We start from the raw sequence: 16,368 nt of genomic DNA on the forward strand, positions 1-16,368 counted from the left end.
TCTTTGACTCCATCCGCTCCACGATTGGCAGAGAGTCCAGTAGCTCACGGTACCAGGAGTAAAACAAAGAAGTAGCTCCAGTATTTAAGGGGAGAGAGATTAGAGACACAGTACAACCCCCAGAGTCAAGAGCGGAACTCGCTATCAAAACATGGAGGGGACCAGGGGGGGGGGGGGGGGGGGGGACACAATGTTTTGGCGGCCACGCGCGCATGCGCACACTCACACACACGCGCACGCGAGGCTTCGGAGGCTCAATCCAGCGCTAAATGCAGTTCAACTCTGCCTGTCTCACCGGGTTAACTACAGCCCTGTCTGGACTGATGGGATACCAGCGCTGCTTCTCCGCGCTGGCCATATTTCCTGCAAGTCCAGGAAGGGTTGTAGGCTCACCTGGCGGGACAGGCAGAGTTGAGCTGGGTTTAGCGCTGCTTCTCTGCGCTGGCTGTGGGCCTGGGGGCACCGCGCCCATCTGACTCCCGACCAAAGATCCTATAGTGGAGGATCTTAGCTGCCGACCTCTGTTTCAGCGAGCCTAGACAAATTAGACGAGCAGCGAGAGAACAGAGAGTCTTTTAGAAGGTACCGTGATCCCCTTGGTGAAGAGGAAGACATATCTGAGGATGAGACAATAGCTGGAGACACTGAGGGAAATACTGATATGGCAAAAATTCTGAAGGCAGAGCAAGTATCCCAGAGGCAGTTTCCAGTCAGTTTCCTGCTTTTGATCCGATTAGTCAGTGGGTGCAAATAATCCCAGAACAATAGAAGTATATACCCCATGGAAACCCAACGAGATGATGGCAGTGTTAAGCAAGATCCATGATAGAAATAAATCACCCCCTTCCTTTGTATATTGCTTAAGAATTACAATGCGTGTGTACCACGCAGACTCCCGAGATCTATGGGCTGTGATACAACATACACCTCCAACAGAACATACCAGATGGTTAGCAGCCTTAGGACACCCAACTCATGAAGCACTGGCTAATGTGATCACTGATGGAAGAGCGAGGGAAGAGAGAGAGGTTATTAGATACACAGAGAGGGAACTGTGCAGTTTTAACTGCACTTGCCAATGCTCTTCAGAAGCCTATAGATATTTCAAAGATTCTGGATGTGAGACCAAAAAAGGGAGATGAATTATTGGAAAGATTTGCTGAATTATACGTGGATCAATCAGGTGATCTGAATTGAAGGAAAGGGGTAAATTCTCCTCAGTACTGTGCAATCTTACTGAACTGCCTTCCAACTAATGTGGCCGAATCGATTAAAACGAATAATATGGACAGGTCATAAAATATTTCCAGTCAGATGGCCAGAGCGATAAGATACCACTGGAAAGATGTCAAAAAGCAGGAAGGCCAGCCTGCAGTAAAAACAAAAACAGAGTACATAGTTAAAAAACAGGCACCAAAATCTGACTCAGGACCATGGAGTCCTCAAATGTTAGCAACGAATGGAATGGGAGAAATTAGAGTTCCAGAGTATTTAGATCATTATTACGATAATGCGCCTGCCTGAGAGTCAATCTTAATGGGACCAAGTGGTGGAAGACATCGAATGGGGGACCAGATAGGTGCTATACTTGTGGAAGGGCAGGTCACTGGTGTAGGGAGTGACCAACCAGAGGAAGGAACAGAAGAGGGGGGGTCACCAAAGAGATTTCCAAGATCAGAGCGATAGAAGAGATTTCAGAGATCAATGAGATCAGAGAGGGAACTGGCAGAGAGGGAACTGGCAGAGAGAGAACTGGCAGGAAAATTAGGAACAGAGAAGACCAACATCCTTGTCTCACAATAACCACATTTCGCTAGAATTTAGAAGATTGAGGGGGAATCTTATAGAACCTTACAAAATTCTTAAGGGGATGGACAGGCTAGATGCAGGAAGATTTTTCCCAATGTTGGGAAAGTCCAGAACAAGGGGTCACAGTTTAAGGATAAGGGGGAAATCTTTTAGGACCGAGATGCGAAAATCATTTTTCACACAGAGTGGTGAATCTCTGGAATTCTCTGCCACAGGAGGTAGTTGGGGCCAGTTCATTGGCTATATTTAAGAGGGAGTTAGATGTGGCCCTTATGGCTAAAGGGATCAGGGGGTATGGAAAGAAGACAGGTACCGGATACTGAGTTGGATGATCAGCCATGATCATATTGAATGGCGGTACAGGCTCGAAGGGCCGAATGGCCTACTCCTGCACCTAGTTTCTATGTTTTCACGTCTATGTTTGGCAAATTTAGTGGCGACTGGATGCAAATCTTACGAAGAATCTGTGCTGTCATTACAAGTAGAAGGAAAAATCTGTACCTTCTTGGAGGACATCCATGTCATCACTCCAATCAATTTACAAGCTCCCTGAATCGCAAGATGTCCAGAGCCCGTCCGGTTTTCAAGGACAAGACTGCCAGTTTCCCATCTCTGAGCCAGTTGAGGTGGTGTACAGAGGAAAAGCAATAAAGCATAGAGTTGTGATAACCATATAACCATATAACAATTACAGCACGGAGACAGGCCATCTCGGCCCTACAAGTCCGTGCCGAACAACTTTTTTCCCTTAGTTCCACCTGCCTGCACTCATACCATAACCCTCCATTCCCTTCTCATCCATATGCCTATACAATTTATTTTTAAATGATACCAACGAACCTGCCGCCACCACTTCCACTGGAAGCTCATTCCACACCGCTACCACTCTCTGAGTAAAGAAGTTCCCCCTCATGTTACCCCTAAACTTCTGTCCCTTAATTCTGAAGTCATGTCCTCTTGTTTGAATCTTCCCTATTCTCAAAGGGAAAAGCTTGATCACATCAACTCTGTCTATCCCTCTCATCATTTTAAAGACCTCTATCAAGTCCCCCCTTAACCTTCTGCGCTCCAGAGAATAAATACCTAACTTATTCAACCTATCTCTGTAACTTAGTTGTTGAAACCCAGGCAACATTCTAGTAAATCTCCTCTGTACTCTCTCTATTTTGTTGACATCCTTCCTATAATTGGGCGACCAAAATTGTACACCATACTCCAGATTTTGTCTCACCAATGCCTTGCACAATTTTAACATTACATCCCAGCTTCTATACTCAATGCTCTGATTTTTTTTGATTTTATTTTATTTGTTTATTTTATTAGAAGTTAATACAATACAAAACAATAGAGTGGCACCTAATTTTAGGTGCCAACTATGTCATACCGTAATCCATTCTATGTACAACCTCTAGTTTTATGTTATGAGAAGGAAGTAAGCAAGACAAGAAAAAGAAAACAATAGAAAGGGGAAAGAGTGGAAAAATAGATGGTAGAGAGTAGAAAAATGTGAAGTGTGTATATAAAAAATAAAAATAAAAAAAGAAAATAAAAAAGAAAAGGTGGAAAGTAGATATAGAAGAGAAGGCCCCTTAAAAGAGAATTTTTCAAATCTATATTCGGAGATGTAGATCTATCCACGTCATGAACTGAAATCAGCAATCCTTATTGTACCGCTGCATCACATGATTCCATGAGATTCCACCTTCAAGGAACTATGCACGGTTATTCCCAGATCCCTCTGTTCAACTGTATTCTTCAATTCCCTACCATTTATCATGTACGTCCTATTTTGATTTGTCCTGCCAAGGTGTAACACCTCACATTTATCAGCATTAAACTCCATCTGCCATCTTTCAGCCCGTTTTTCCAAATGGCCTAAATCACTCTGTAGACTTTGGAAATCCTCTTCATTATCCACAACACCCCCTATCTTGGTATCATCTGCATACTTACTAATCCAATTTACCACCCCTTCATCCAGATCATTGATGTACATTACAATCAACAAAGGACCCAACACAGATCCCTGAGGCACCCCACTAGTCACCTGCCTCCAACCCGACAAACAGCCATCCATCATTACCCTCTGGCTTCTCCCATTCAGCCACTGCTGAATCCATCTTGCTACTCCTGCATTTATACCCAACAGTTTAACCTTCTTAACCAACCTTCCATGAGGAACCTTGTCAAAGGCCTTACTAAAGTCCATATAGACAACATCCACTGCTTTACCCTCGTCAATTTCCCTAGTAACCTCTTCAAAAAATTCAAGAAGATTAGTCAAACATGACCTTCCAGGCACAAATCCATGTTGACTGTTCCTAATCAGACCCTGTTTATCCAGATGCTTATATATATTATCTCTAAGTATCTTTTCCATTAATTTGCCCACCACTGAAGTCAAACTAACAGGTCTATAATTGCTAGGTTTACTCCTATAACCCTTTTTAAACAATGGAACAATATGCGCAGTACGCCAATCCTCGGGGACTATTCCCGTTTCTAATGACATTTGAAATATTTCTGTCTTAGCCCCGGCTATTTCTACACTAACTTCCCTCAATGTCCTAGGGAATATCCTGTCAGGACCTGGAGACTTATCCACTTTTATATTTTTCAAAAGTGTCAGTACTTCTTTTACTTTGAAACTCATAGTATCCATAACTACTCTACTCGTTTCCCTTACTTCACATATCCTTCTCCTTGGTGAATACCGAAGAAAAGAAATTGTTCAATATCTCCCCCATCTCTTTTGGCTCTGCAGATAGCTGCCCACTCTGTTTCTGCAATGGACCAATTTTATCTCTCGTTATCCTTTTGCTATTAATATAGCTGTAGAAACAACTGGATTGGATTGTAATTTGTTCAAGAAGGAACTGCAGATGCTGGAAAATCGAAGGTACACAAAAAAATGCTGGAGAAACTCAGCGGGTGCAGCAGCTTCTATGCAGCGAAGGAAATGCGTAACGTTTCGGGCCGAAACCCTTCTTCAGACTGATAGGGGGTGGCGGGAAGAAGGAAGGGAAAAGGAGGAGAAGGAGCCCGAGGGCTGGGGGATGGGAGGAGACAGCCCGAGAGCTGAGGAAGGGGAGGAGACAGCAAGGGCTAACAACTTTGGGAGAATTCTATGTTCATGCCCGCAGGATGCAGACTCCCCAAGCGAAATATGAGGTGCTGTTCCTCCAATTTCCTGTGTTGCCCACTCTGGCAATGGAGGAGACCCTGGACAGAGAGGTCGGATTGGGAATGGGAGGGGGAGTTGAAGTGCTGAGCCACCTGCTGAGGTAGGTTCTTGCGGACCGAGCGGAGGTGTTCGGCGAAGCGATTGCCCAACCTTCGCTTAGTCTCCCCGATGTAGATCAGCTGACATCTAGAGCAGCGGATGCAGTAGATGAGGTTGGAGGAGATACAGGTGAACCTCTGTCGCACCTGGAACGACTGCTTGGGTCCTTGAATGGAGTCGAGGGGGGAGGTAAAGGAACAGGTGTTGCACCTCCTGCGGTTGCAACGGAAAGTGCCCGGGGAGGGGGTGGTACGGGAGGGAAGGGAAGAATTGACAAGGGAGTTGCGGAGGGAGCGGTCTTTGCGGAAGGCAAACATGGGGGGAGATGGGAAGATGTGGCGAGTGGTGTGGTCACGTTGGAGGTGGCGAAAATGACGGAGGATTATTTGCTGTATGTTACGGCTGGTGGTGTTAAAGGTGAGGACTAGGGGGACTCTGCCCTTGTTGCGAGTGCGGGGATGGGGAGAGAGCAGTGTTGCGAGGTATGGAAGAGACCCTGGTGCGAGCCTCATCTATGGTGGAGGAGGGGAACCACCGTTCCCTGAAGAATGAGGACATTTCTGATGCCCTGGTGTGGAACGCCTCATCCTGGGAGCAGCTGCGGCGTAGGTGGAGGAATTGGGAGTAGGGGATGGAGTCCTTACAGGAAGCATGGTGGGAAGAAGTATAGTCCAGATATCCATGGGAGTCAGTGGGTTTATAGTGGATTGCAATTTAATGGCCAGAGATTTGCTCTGTGCATTTCAATTAAAGATCGAGTGCGGCAATGGTGGGATAGTAGTGACACCCTGGGCTCCCGAAAGGCGGTGTTATTCGACAGTGACAATGGTGGTCCTTAGATTTGGATGAAGAACCTCCACACCATATTACATCGGCTTACGACAGGATTGGTAAGGATAGGGAGATGGAAGCCTTCTTTAAACTGTATGAAGGACTGGAAATAAGAATTTTGGCAATAGTTAAAGGCAAGGAGGGCATTACGTAGTACGCCGAGGTACCAGTGAAATTATGGAAAAGCGCTGCAGCAGTTGCTCCACATTTCACCAGCAAAGTAAATGGTCCAGCAAGTGCAAAAGATCTAGGAACAATGGTGAAAAGGGCAATTACCATGGCACACCCGAATAAATACTAAGAGCAACATTTCTCTAACCTGTATGTTGTTATTAAGGATCCTGATTAAGGATCGGATCCACGGTTGGATCATAACAAGAGGATTTCAGTACAGGAGTAGAGAGGTTCTTCTGCAGTTGTATAGGGCACTGGTGAGACCACATCTGGAGTATTGTGTACAGTTTTGGTCTCCTAATTTGAGGAAGGATATCCTTGTGATTGAGGCAGTGCAGCGTAGGTTCACGAGATTGATCCCTGAGATGGCGGGACTATCATATGAGGAAAGATTGAAAAGAATAGGCTTGTATTCACTGGAGTTTAGAAGGATGAGTGGGCATCTTATAGAAGCATATAAAATTATAAAAGGACTGGTCAAGCTTGATGCAGGAAAAATGTTCCCAATGTAGGGCGAGTTCAGAACCAGGGGCCACAGTCTTAGAATAAAGGGGAGGTCATTTTTTATTTATTTTTTTTATATTTTATTTTATTAGAAGTACAGTCATATGGCACCAAAGTGCCTAATATGTATTATCATAATACATTTTATGTACAACTTCTTTTTTTTTTTTGTTACATTGAAAAAAGATTAGAATAAGAAAAATAAGTTAGATAGTAAAGGATAGAAAGATGTGAAATATATAGTGTGTGAAAAAAGAAAACGAGTAAATGAAGAAAGTTGAGAGAGAAAATAGAGAAGAGAAAATAAAATAAAAAAGAAAAGGTGATCATTATTTATAATCTTGACCAACCCTCGTCCAGTCCTGAAACTGTTATTTTTTACAATTGTGTTGCACCATATGATTAAAAAAAAACGACGAATGGAGACCAACTCGTTATGAATTGGTCTGATTTATCCATTAGGAGGAATCGCATTTCCTCAAGATGAGCGGTGTCCAACATACTTGCAATCCACATTTTAAGCGTTGGTATTGATGTACCCTTCCAAAATTTAAGAATTAATTTTTTTGCTATTATTAAACCATAGTTAAGGAATAGATTTTGAGATGTGTTCAATTTATTCCCATCTTCCATTACGCCAAATATAATCATTTCAGTATTAGGTTCCATTCTTGTCTTGAATAATTTTGTAAATATTTCAAAAATATCATTCCAAAATCTATAAAGTTTTATGCAGGAGACTAAGGAGTGTGTTATAGTTGCCTTTTGGGCTAGACATTTATCACAAGTGGCGGATATATTTGGATAAAATTTGTTCAATCTTGTTTTTGAATAATATAATCTATGTACAATTTTAAATTGAATTAGATTATGTCTTACATTAATTGAACATTTGTGAATATATATCAGGTATTTTTCCCATTTAACCTTCGTCATTTTTATCATTAGTTCCCGTTCCCACTCTTCTCTAAGTACCTCTGTCGATGGTAGGTCTATATTTAGAATACTATTATATAAATATGATATTAATTTTTGTGAGACAGCTTCAATATTCATCGCTTCTTCCAATAAGTCAGGAGTTACTTTTTGATATCCTTGTATATATTTTTTCACGAAATCGCAAATCTGAAGATATTTAAAATATTGGTTGTTTTTCAATTTAAATTTTAATTGTAGTTGTTGGAATGATAGTAGGTTTCCCATTTCGTACATATCCCCGATCCTTCTAATTCAGAGACTTTCCCATTGGTTATATGCCTTATCAATAAGAGATGGTTTAAATAAAGGGTTATTCTTTACTCAGAGAGTGGTAGCGGTGTGGAATGAGCTTCCAGTGGAAGTGGTGGCGGCAGGTTCGTTGGTATCATTTAAGAATAAATTAGATAGGCATATGGATGAGAAGGGAATGGAGGGTTATGGTATGAGTGCAGGCAGGTGGGACTAAGGGGAAAAAATTGTTCGGCACGGACTTGTAGGGCCGAGATGGCCTGTTTCTGTGCTGTAATTGTTATATGGTTATATGGTTAATTAACAGTGATAGATTTCTTAATTTTAAAGATAATTTTATTTGTTTCCAATTTCTTATTGTACCATATATAATTGGGTTCTTCTTATATATTGTGTTATTCAGTTTTTTGGGGGAGAAGAGGATCGTTCCTATATTACAAGGATGGCAATCCTCCTTCTCCATTTTTATCCATTCTGTCTGTTGGGTAGAACTATCCAACCAATAAATCATATTCTTAATATGCACTGCCCAGTAATAATACATAAAATTCGGAAGTGGGACTTCCGGCGGCGTCATGGAGAATTGAGCTTCTCCCCCGTAAAAAAATTGTAAAAGCCATTTTAAGTCAGCACCGATTTAAAAAAAAACTCACCGAAGTCGCCTGGTGTTGTGTAAGGGTGATATCATCAGAAGGTGACGTGAAAATCGGGGAGATTAATGGTGAAATCGGGTGTTTAAATGAGTTTAAATGAGCAGAGATAATCGTTCAAGGGCGCCAGAGAAAAATACTATCAGCCTTCAGCTCGAGGAAGTATTGGATACTCTGCAAACGACAGAAGAAGGTTCAGAAGAAGAAGATTCTTACAGCCAAGGGTCTCTGCTTGAAATGGCAACAAAAGGAGACAAGAAGGAGAAAGAGGTGAAGCAAATGCTTTTAGATATAACTGCTACAATTAACATGACACTGGAGAAGATGGAGAGTAACAAGCAGAGTATGGAGACTACCATGGAGAGTAACAAGCAGAGTATGGAGACTAGCATGGAGAGAATTTCTCAAAAAATTGATAATACTTGCAGTGGGTTAAAAGAACTCAAAAAGCAGTATAAGGAATTTGATAAGAGATTAAAATCAGAGTGTGTCAGAATTGAAAATGATTACAACAAGAAATTTAAAGGTGTAAAGGATGATATCGGAAAGCTGGATGAGATAATGGAAGAGATGGAGAATGAGATAAAAGAGATTGTCTCGGAAATAAAGAATTTGAAACAATCACAGAAAACTGAAGAGGAAAAACTTGGAAGAATGACTGATAAATGTCTGGACCTGGAATCAAGAACTCGGAGATATAACCTGAGGATTCTCGGAGTAAAGGAAGGACGAGAGGGACATGAATCTCAAACATGTACTTTCGTTACTGACTTACTCAAAGATGTCTTTGAATTGTCGGAAGAACCAAGAATAGACATCGCTAACCGAGTTGGAAGAGGAACAAATTATTCAAGAGAGATAATTGTGAAATTCCGTGACATCTCTTCAGTGGAATTTATATTGAAAAAGATCACTTATGGGAAGAAGCTGACATACCGTGGGGATAATGTGCGAATATTTCCAGACTGATTCCTGGGATGTCAGGACTGTCTAATGAAGAAAGACTGGATAGTCTTGGTTTATACTCTCTAGAATTTAGGAGATTGAGAGGGGATCTTATAGAAACTTACAAAATTCTTAAGGGGTTGGACAGGCTAGATGCAGGAAGATTGCTCCCGATGTTGGGGAAGTCCAGGACAAGGGGTCACAGCTTAAGGATAAGGGGGAAATCCTTTAAAACCGAGATGAGAACTTTTTTCACACAGAGAGTGGTGAAGCTCTGGAACTCCCTGCCACAGAGGGTAGTCGAGGCCAGTTCATTGGCTATATTTAAGAGGGAGTTAGATGTGGCCCTTGTGGCTAAGGGGATCAGAGGGTATGGAGAGAAGGCAGGTACGGGATACTGAGTTGGATGATCAGCCATGATCATATTGAATGGCGGTGCAGGCTCGAAGGGCCGAATGGCCTACTCCTGCACCTAATTTCTATGTTTCTATTTCGCGATTACTCTCCTGAGGTAGTCCAGAAAATGAGATTGTTTACACCGGCAAGACACACTTTGAGGGAAGTCCCGGGAGTAAGATATGGAATTTACTTTCCCGGAAAAATGAAGATATCTTATAACGGCGTTGAACGCTCATTTGCAGATCCCGGAAAAGCTTTAAAGTATGCAGAGGATATCGTTAAGAAAACATCGGGGCAAGCTGCCGACAAGGAAGAAGATTGAACTTTTTACAGAGTTTTGAACTGATTAAAATGGCCGAGCTACCCAGACAATTATAAAGCTTATCTCGTTGGAATGTGTTATTCAGAGAGCTTGGTTATATTCAACCTTGGATGAAAAGCTCAAAGTTTAACCCCTTGGCACCTGCTTGTACGGTAGTTAACCCTTTGGTACCAGCTTGTATGATGTATGGTAGTTATAGAATGGGATATTATGTAAGAATCCTGGGTGGATATATATGGGAAAGTTTAGATTAGATTAAGATTGGATAAATTAGAGGCATATATACTTATATAATCATGTATATGTTGTGTTCTATATTTGTTTTGTTTTTTTATTCCTTATGTCTCTTTTTTCTCTCGGCTGTCACTAGCGCTGGTTTGATAAACTCATATAAGAAAAAACACAATATGAAACGGTATGTAACTTTTTATGAGGATTCACCAAGGGGGAGCAGCTCAATGTATAACAACATCACGGAGGTCTATACATTTTTTGCCATCGTTGATGGCTATTCGTCCTTAAGGTATCTTCCCTTAGATACCTTAATAGCACCTTTTTTTTAAAGCACAATCAAGATTTTTATCTGGTTAATTTTTTTGAAAGTAATTGTGTATCACATTCTTTTTTTCTTTTTCTAAGGCACTTTACAAGAAGGAGATGCAATATAAATCTAATAAACCGGGATGACCACCCAAGTCCTAAAATTCTGAGGTATTTGTTTGCACCATATGATTCAGGAATATTACCTTGATTTACAATGCAAGACGATAGGCAAATAAAGAATGGAGGAATTACATTTTGTAGTTGGAATATAAGGGGTGCCAACGAACCAATTAAGAGGGGTAAAATTTTTGCCCAACTAAAATCGTTGAAAAGCGACATAATGTTTTTGCAGGAGACACACATGAAACAACAAACACAAATAAGATTAAAGGCGAATTGGATAGGCCAAACATACTACTCCTCATTTACTTCTAAATCTAGGGGTACAGCTATTCTTATTAGGAAAGGTATTCCTTTTAAATTAAAGAATACCATATCAGATAGAGAGGGAAGATATATTATAGTTTCGGGTGAAATTTATGCAACCCCACTAACTTTGATAAATATTTATGCTCCGAATTTTGATAACCCCCAATTTTCTGATAAAATTATTGACATAATATCAGAGTTTAATTACCAAAATGTGATAATAGGGGGGGACTTTAACTGTGTTTTAGATTCATATCTAGATAAATCAGCAAAACAAAAGAAGAGTAATTTAAAATCTAAAACTAGCGAACTTCTAAATACATATATAAAAAATACTAATATAATAGATGTATGGAGATCTGCTAATCCAGTTGGAAGGGAATACTCGTTTTACTCTTCGGTGCATAAAACTTATTCAAGAATTGATTATTTTTTAGTGGATATGAAATTAATGCCATATACAAACAACCCAACATACCACATTAGTAGTATCTCAGATCACTCTCCGTTGACATTTTCAGTAAAATTTGAGGGAATGCCGGGTAAAAAAAATTTTTGGAGGTTTAATACACATATTTTAAATGACGTGCAAGGCTATCAATATTTAAAACAACAAATGGAACTTTTTTTCGATACAAATGATATACCAGGTACTTTGCCTTCTTTATTATGGGAAACTTTTAAGGCATTTATGAGAGGAATTATAATTTCATATCAAAGTTTTCAAAATAAAAAGAATAAGACAGAACAATTGTTGTTAGAACAAGAAATCAGACAGTTAGAGTTGGATAATGCCAAAGATTCCACGGCAGATAAACACAATAAGATAATATTACTGAAATTTAAACTTAATCGAATTTTATCGGCAAGAGTAATAAGACTATTCCAAATTAAAAAACAGGAACATTTTGAGTTTGGTGACAAACCACATAAGCTTTTAGCTCGCTAATTGAAAAAACAAGAAAAGGAAAATACTATAATCAAAATTAAATCAGAGAAAGGTGAATTACTAATACTACCTAAATATATTAATAATAGATTTGCCCAATTTTACCAAAACTTATATACATCTAAAATTAAAATAGAAGGTAGTAAAATAAAAAAAATTCTAGATAACTGTAATCTTCCAATACTGGACCTTTTGGAACAAGAGGAACTAGGAGCTCAAATTACAATCAATGAAATAGGTGAAACAATAAAATCGCTGAAAAATGGTAAGACACCGGGACCAGATGGTTTTAATAATGAATTTTATAAAAAAATTCAGGAGATAACAACCCCTTATTTATTTAATTTATACTCCCATGCTTTTAAAGAAAACAAACTACCTGAAACACTAACAGAATTAACTATTACGCTTATTCCAAAAAAAGATAAAGATTTAGAAGATCCGGGCTCGTACAGAGCTATATCACTTTTAAATACAGATCAGAAAATTTTAGCAAAGATTTTATCAAGAAGATTAAGCAAATATATTAGTAAATTGATAAACCCTGATCAAACGGGGTTTATACCTAAAAGATACTCATTTAATAATCTGAGACGCCTGTTTAATATAATGTACTCGCATAAAGTAGAGGAAGAAGATATATCAATTATTTCTTTGGATGCAGAGAAAGCATTTGATCAGGTAGAGTGGCAATACTTATATAAAATACTACAAAAATTTAATATGGGAGAGAATTTTATAACATGGGTAAAATTATTATATGATAAACCGATGGCAAGAATTTTAACTAATAACATGTTATCTCAAAAATTTCAACTATCAAGGGGTAATAGGCAGGGATGTGCACTATCACCCCTGCTATTTGCCCTTATGATAGAACCCCTGGCTGAAAGTATAAGAATTAATCCGAATATTCAGGGCTATAATACCAGGGACTCAAAGAATAAAATCTCATTATATGCAGACGATATACTTTTATATATTACAAAGTCACAAACGAGCATACCAAATTTATTAAACTTAATAGAGGAATTTGGGTCTTTTTCTGGATATAGAATAAACTGGAATAAAAGTGAAATCATGACATTAAAACCTCAAGAACCTACACACTTACTGAAGTTCCCCTTTAAAATCGCAACAGAAAAATTTAAATATTTGGGTATTCAGATTACTAGAAAATATAAAGCATTATTCAATGCTAATTTCATACCTTTATTAAATAAACTTAATACGTTGATTAAATTTTGGAAAACACTTCCCTTATCATTATTAGGTAGAATAAATGCAATTGTGTCTTCCTACCACATTTACTATACCTATTTCAATCTATACCGGTATATATACCAAAATATTTTTTTTTTAAATTAGACTCTAATATTACTAATTATATTTGGGACTATAGATCACATAGAATCACAAAAAAACACTTATGTAAACCAAAAGAGGTCGGGGAACTTTCACTTCCGAATTTTATGTATTATTACTGGGCAGTGCATATTAAGAATATGATTTATTGGTTGGATAGTTCTACCCAACAGACAGAATGGATAAAAATGGAGAAGGAGGATTGCCATCCTTGTAATATAGGAACGATCCTCTTCTCCCCAAAAAAACTGAATAACACAATATATAAGAAGAACCCAATTATATATGGTACAATAAGAATTTGGAAACAAATAAAATTATCTTTAAAATTAAGAAATCTATCACTGTTAATGCCAATAGCGAATAACCCTTTATTTAAACCATCTCTTATTGATAAGACATATAACCAATGGGAGAGTCTCGGAATTAGAAGGATCGGGGTAAATTAGAAGGAACTTACCATCATTCCAACAACTACAATTAAAATTTAAATTGAAAAAAAACAATATTTTAAATATCTTCAGATTTGCGATTTCGTGAAAAAAATATATACAAGGATATCAAAAAGTAACTCCTGACTTATTGGAAGAAGCAATGAATATTGAAGCTGACTCACAAAAATTAATATCATATTTATATAATAGTATTCTAAATATAGACCTACCATCGACAGAGGTACTTAGAGAAGAGTGGGAACGGGAACTAATGATAAAAATTACGAAGGTTAAATGGGAAAAATACCTGATATATATTCACAAATGTTCAATTAATGTAAGACATAATCTAATTCAATTTAAAATTGTACATAGATTATATTATTCAAAAACAAGATTGAACAAATTTTATCCAAATATATCCGCCACTTGTGATAAATGTCTAGCCCAAAAGGCAACTATAACACACTCCTTAGTTTCCTGCATAAAACTTTATAGATTTTGGAATGATATTTTTGAAATATTTACAAAATTATTCAAGACAAGAATGGAACCTAATACTGAAATGATTATATTTGGCGTAATGGAAGATGGGAATAAATTGAACACATCTCAAAATCTATTCCTTAACTATGGTTTAATAATAGCAAAAAAATTCATTCTTAAATTTTGGAAGGGTACATCAATACCAACGCTTAAAATGTGGATTGCAAGTATATTGGACACCGCTCATCTTGAGGAAATGCGATTCCTCCTAATGGATAAATCAGACCAATTCATAACGAGTTGGTCTCCATTCGTCGTTTTTTTGGAATCATATGGTGCAACACAATTGTAAAAAATAACTGTTTCAGGACTGGACGAGGGTTGGTCAAGATTATAAATAATGATTTCCTTTTCTTTTTTATTTTATTTTCTTTTCTCTATTCTCTCTCTCAACTTTCTTCATTTACTCGTTTTCTTTTTTCACACACTATATATTTCACATCTTTCTATCCTTTACTATCTAACTTCTTTTTCTTATTCTAATCTTTTTTCAGTGTAACAAAAAAAAAAAAAAAGAAGTTGTACATAAAATGTATTATGAAAATATATATTAGGCACTTTGGTGCCATATGACTGTACTTACTTTTAATAAAATAAAATATTTAAAAAAAAAAAAAATTCGGCCTCTTTTGGTTAACACAAGTGTTTTTTTGTGATTCTATGTGATCTATAGTCCCAAATATAATTAGTAATATTAGAGTCTAATTTAAAAAAAAATAGATTGAAATAGGTATAGTAATTGTGGTAGGAAGATCATTTTTATTGCATTTATTCTACCTAATAATGATAAGGGAAGTGTTTTCCAAAATTTAATCAACGTATTAAGTTTATTTAATAAAGGTATGAAATTAGCGTTGAATAATGCTTTATATTTTCTACTAATCTGAATACCCAAATATTTAAATTTTTCTGTTGCGATTTTAAAGGGGAACTTCAGTAAGTGTGTAGGTTCTTGAGGTTTTAATGTCATGATTTCACTTTTATTCCAGTTTATTCTATATCCAGAAAAAGACCCAAATTCCTCTATTAAGTTTAATAAATTTGGTATGCTCGTTTGTGACTTTGTAATATATAAAAGTATATCGTCTGCATATAATGAGATTGTATTCTTTGAGTCCCTGGTATTATAGCCCTGAATATTCGGATGAATTCTTATACTTTCAGCCAGGGGTTCTATCATAAGGGCAAATAGCAGGGGTGATAGTGCACATCCCTGCCTATTACCCCTTGATAGTTGAAATTTTTGAGATAACATGTTATTAGTTAAAATTCTTGCCATTGGTTTATCATATAATAATTTTACCTATGTTATAAAATTCTCTCCCATATTAAATTTTTGTAGTACTTTATATAGGTATTGCCACTCTACCTGATCAAATGCTTTCTCTGCATCCAAAGAAATAATTGATATATCTTCTTCCTCTACTTTATGCGAGTACATTATATTAAACAGGCGTCTCAGATTATTAAATGAGTATCTTTTAGGTATAAACCCCGTTTGATCAGGGTTTATCAATTTACTAATATATTTGCTTAATCTTCTTGCTAAAATCTTTGCCAAATTTTTCTGACCTGTATTTAAAAGTGATATAGCTCTGTACGAGCCCGGTTCTTCTAAATCTTTATCTTTTTTTGGAATAAGCGTAATAGTTGATTCTGTTAGTGTTTCAGGTAGTTTGTTTTCTTTAAAAGCATGGGAGTATAAATTAAATAAATAAGGGGTTGTTATCTCCTGAATTTTTTATAAAATTCATTATTAAAACCATCTGGTCCCGGTGTCTTACCATTTTTCAGCGATTTTATTGTTTCACCTATTTCTTTGATTGTAATTTGAGCTCCTAGTTCCTCTTGTTCCAAAAGGTCCAGTATTGGAAGATTACAGTTATCTAGAATTTTTTTTATTTTACTACCTTCTATTTTAATTTTAGATGTATATAAGTTTTGGTAAAATTGGGCAA

Source organism: Amblyraja radiata, unplaced genomic scaffold (genome assembly GCF_010909765.2).
Source record: "Amblyraja radiata isolate CabotCenter1 unplaced genomic scaffold, sAmbRad1.1.pri S119, whole genome shotgun sequence".
NCBI classification, from domain to species: Eukaryota; Metazoa; Chordata; class Chondrichthyes; order Rajiformes; family Rajidae; genus Amblyraja; species Amblyraja radiata.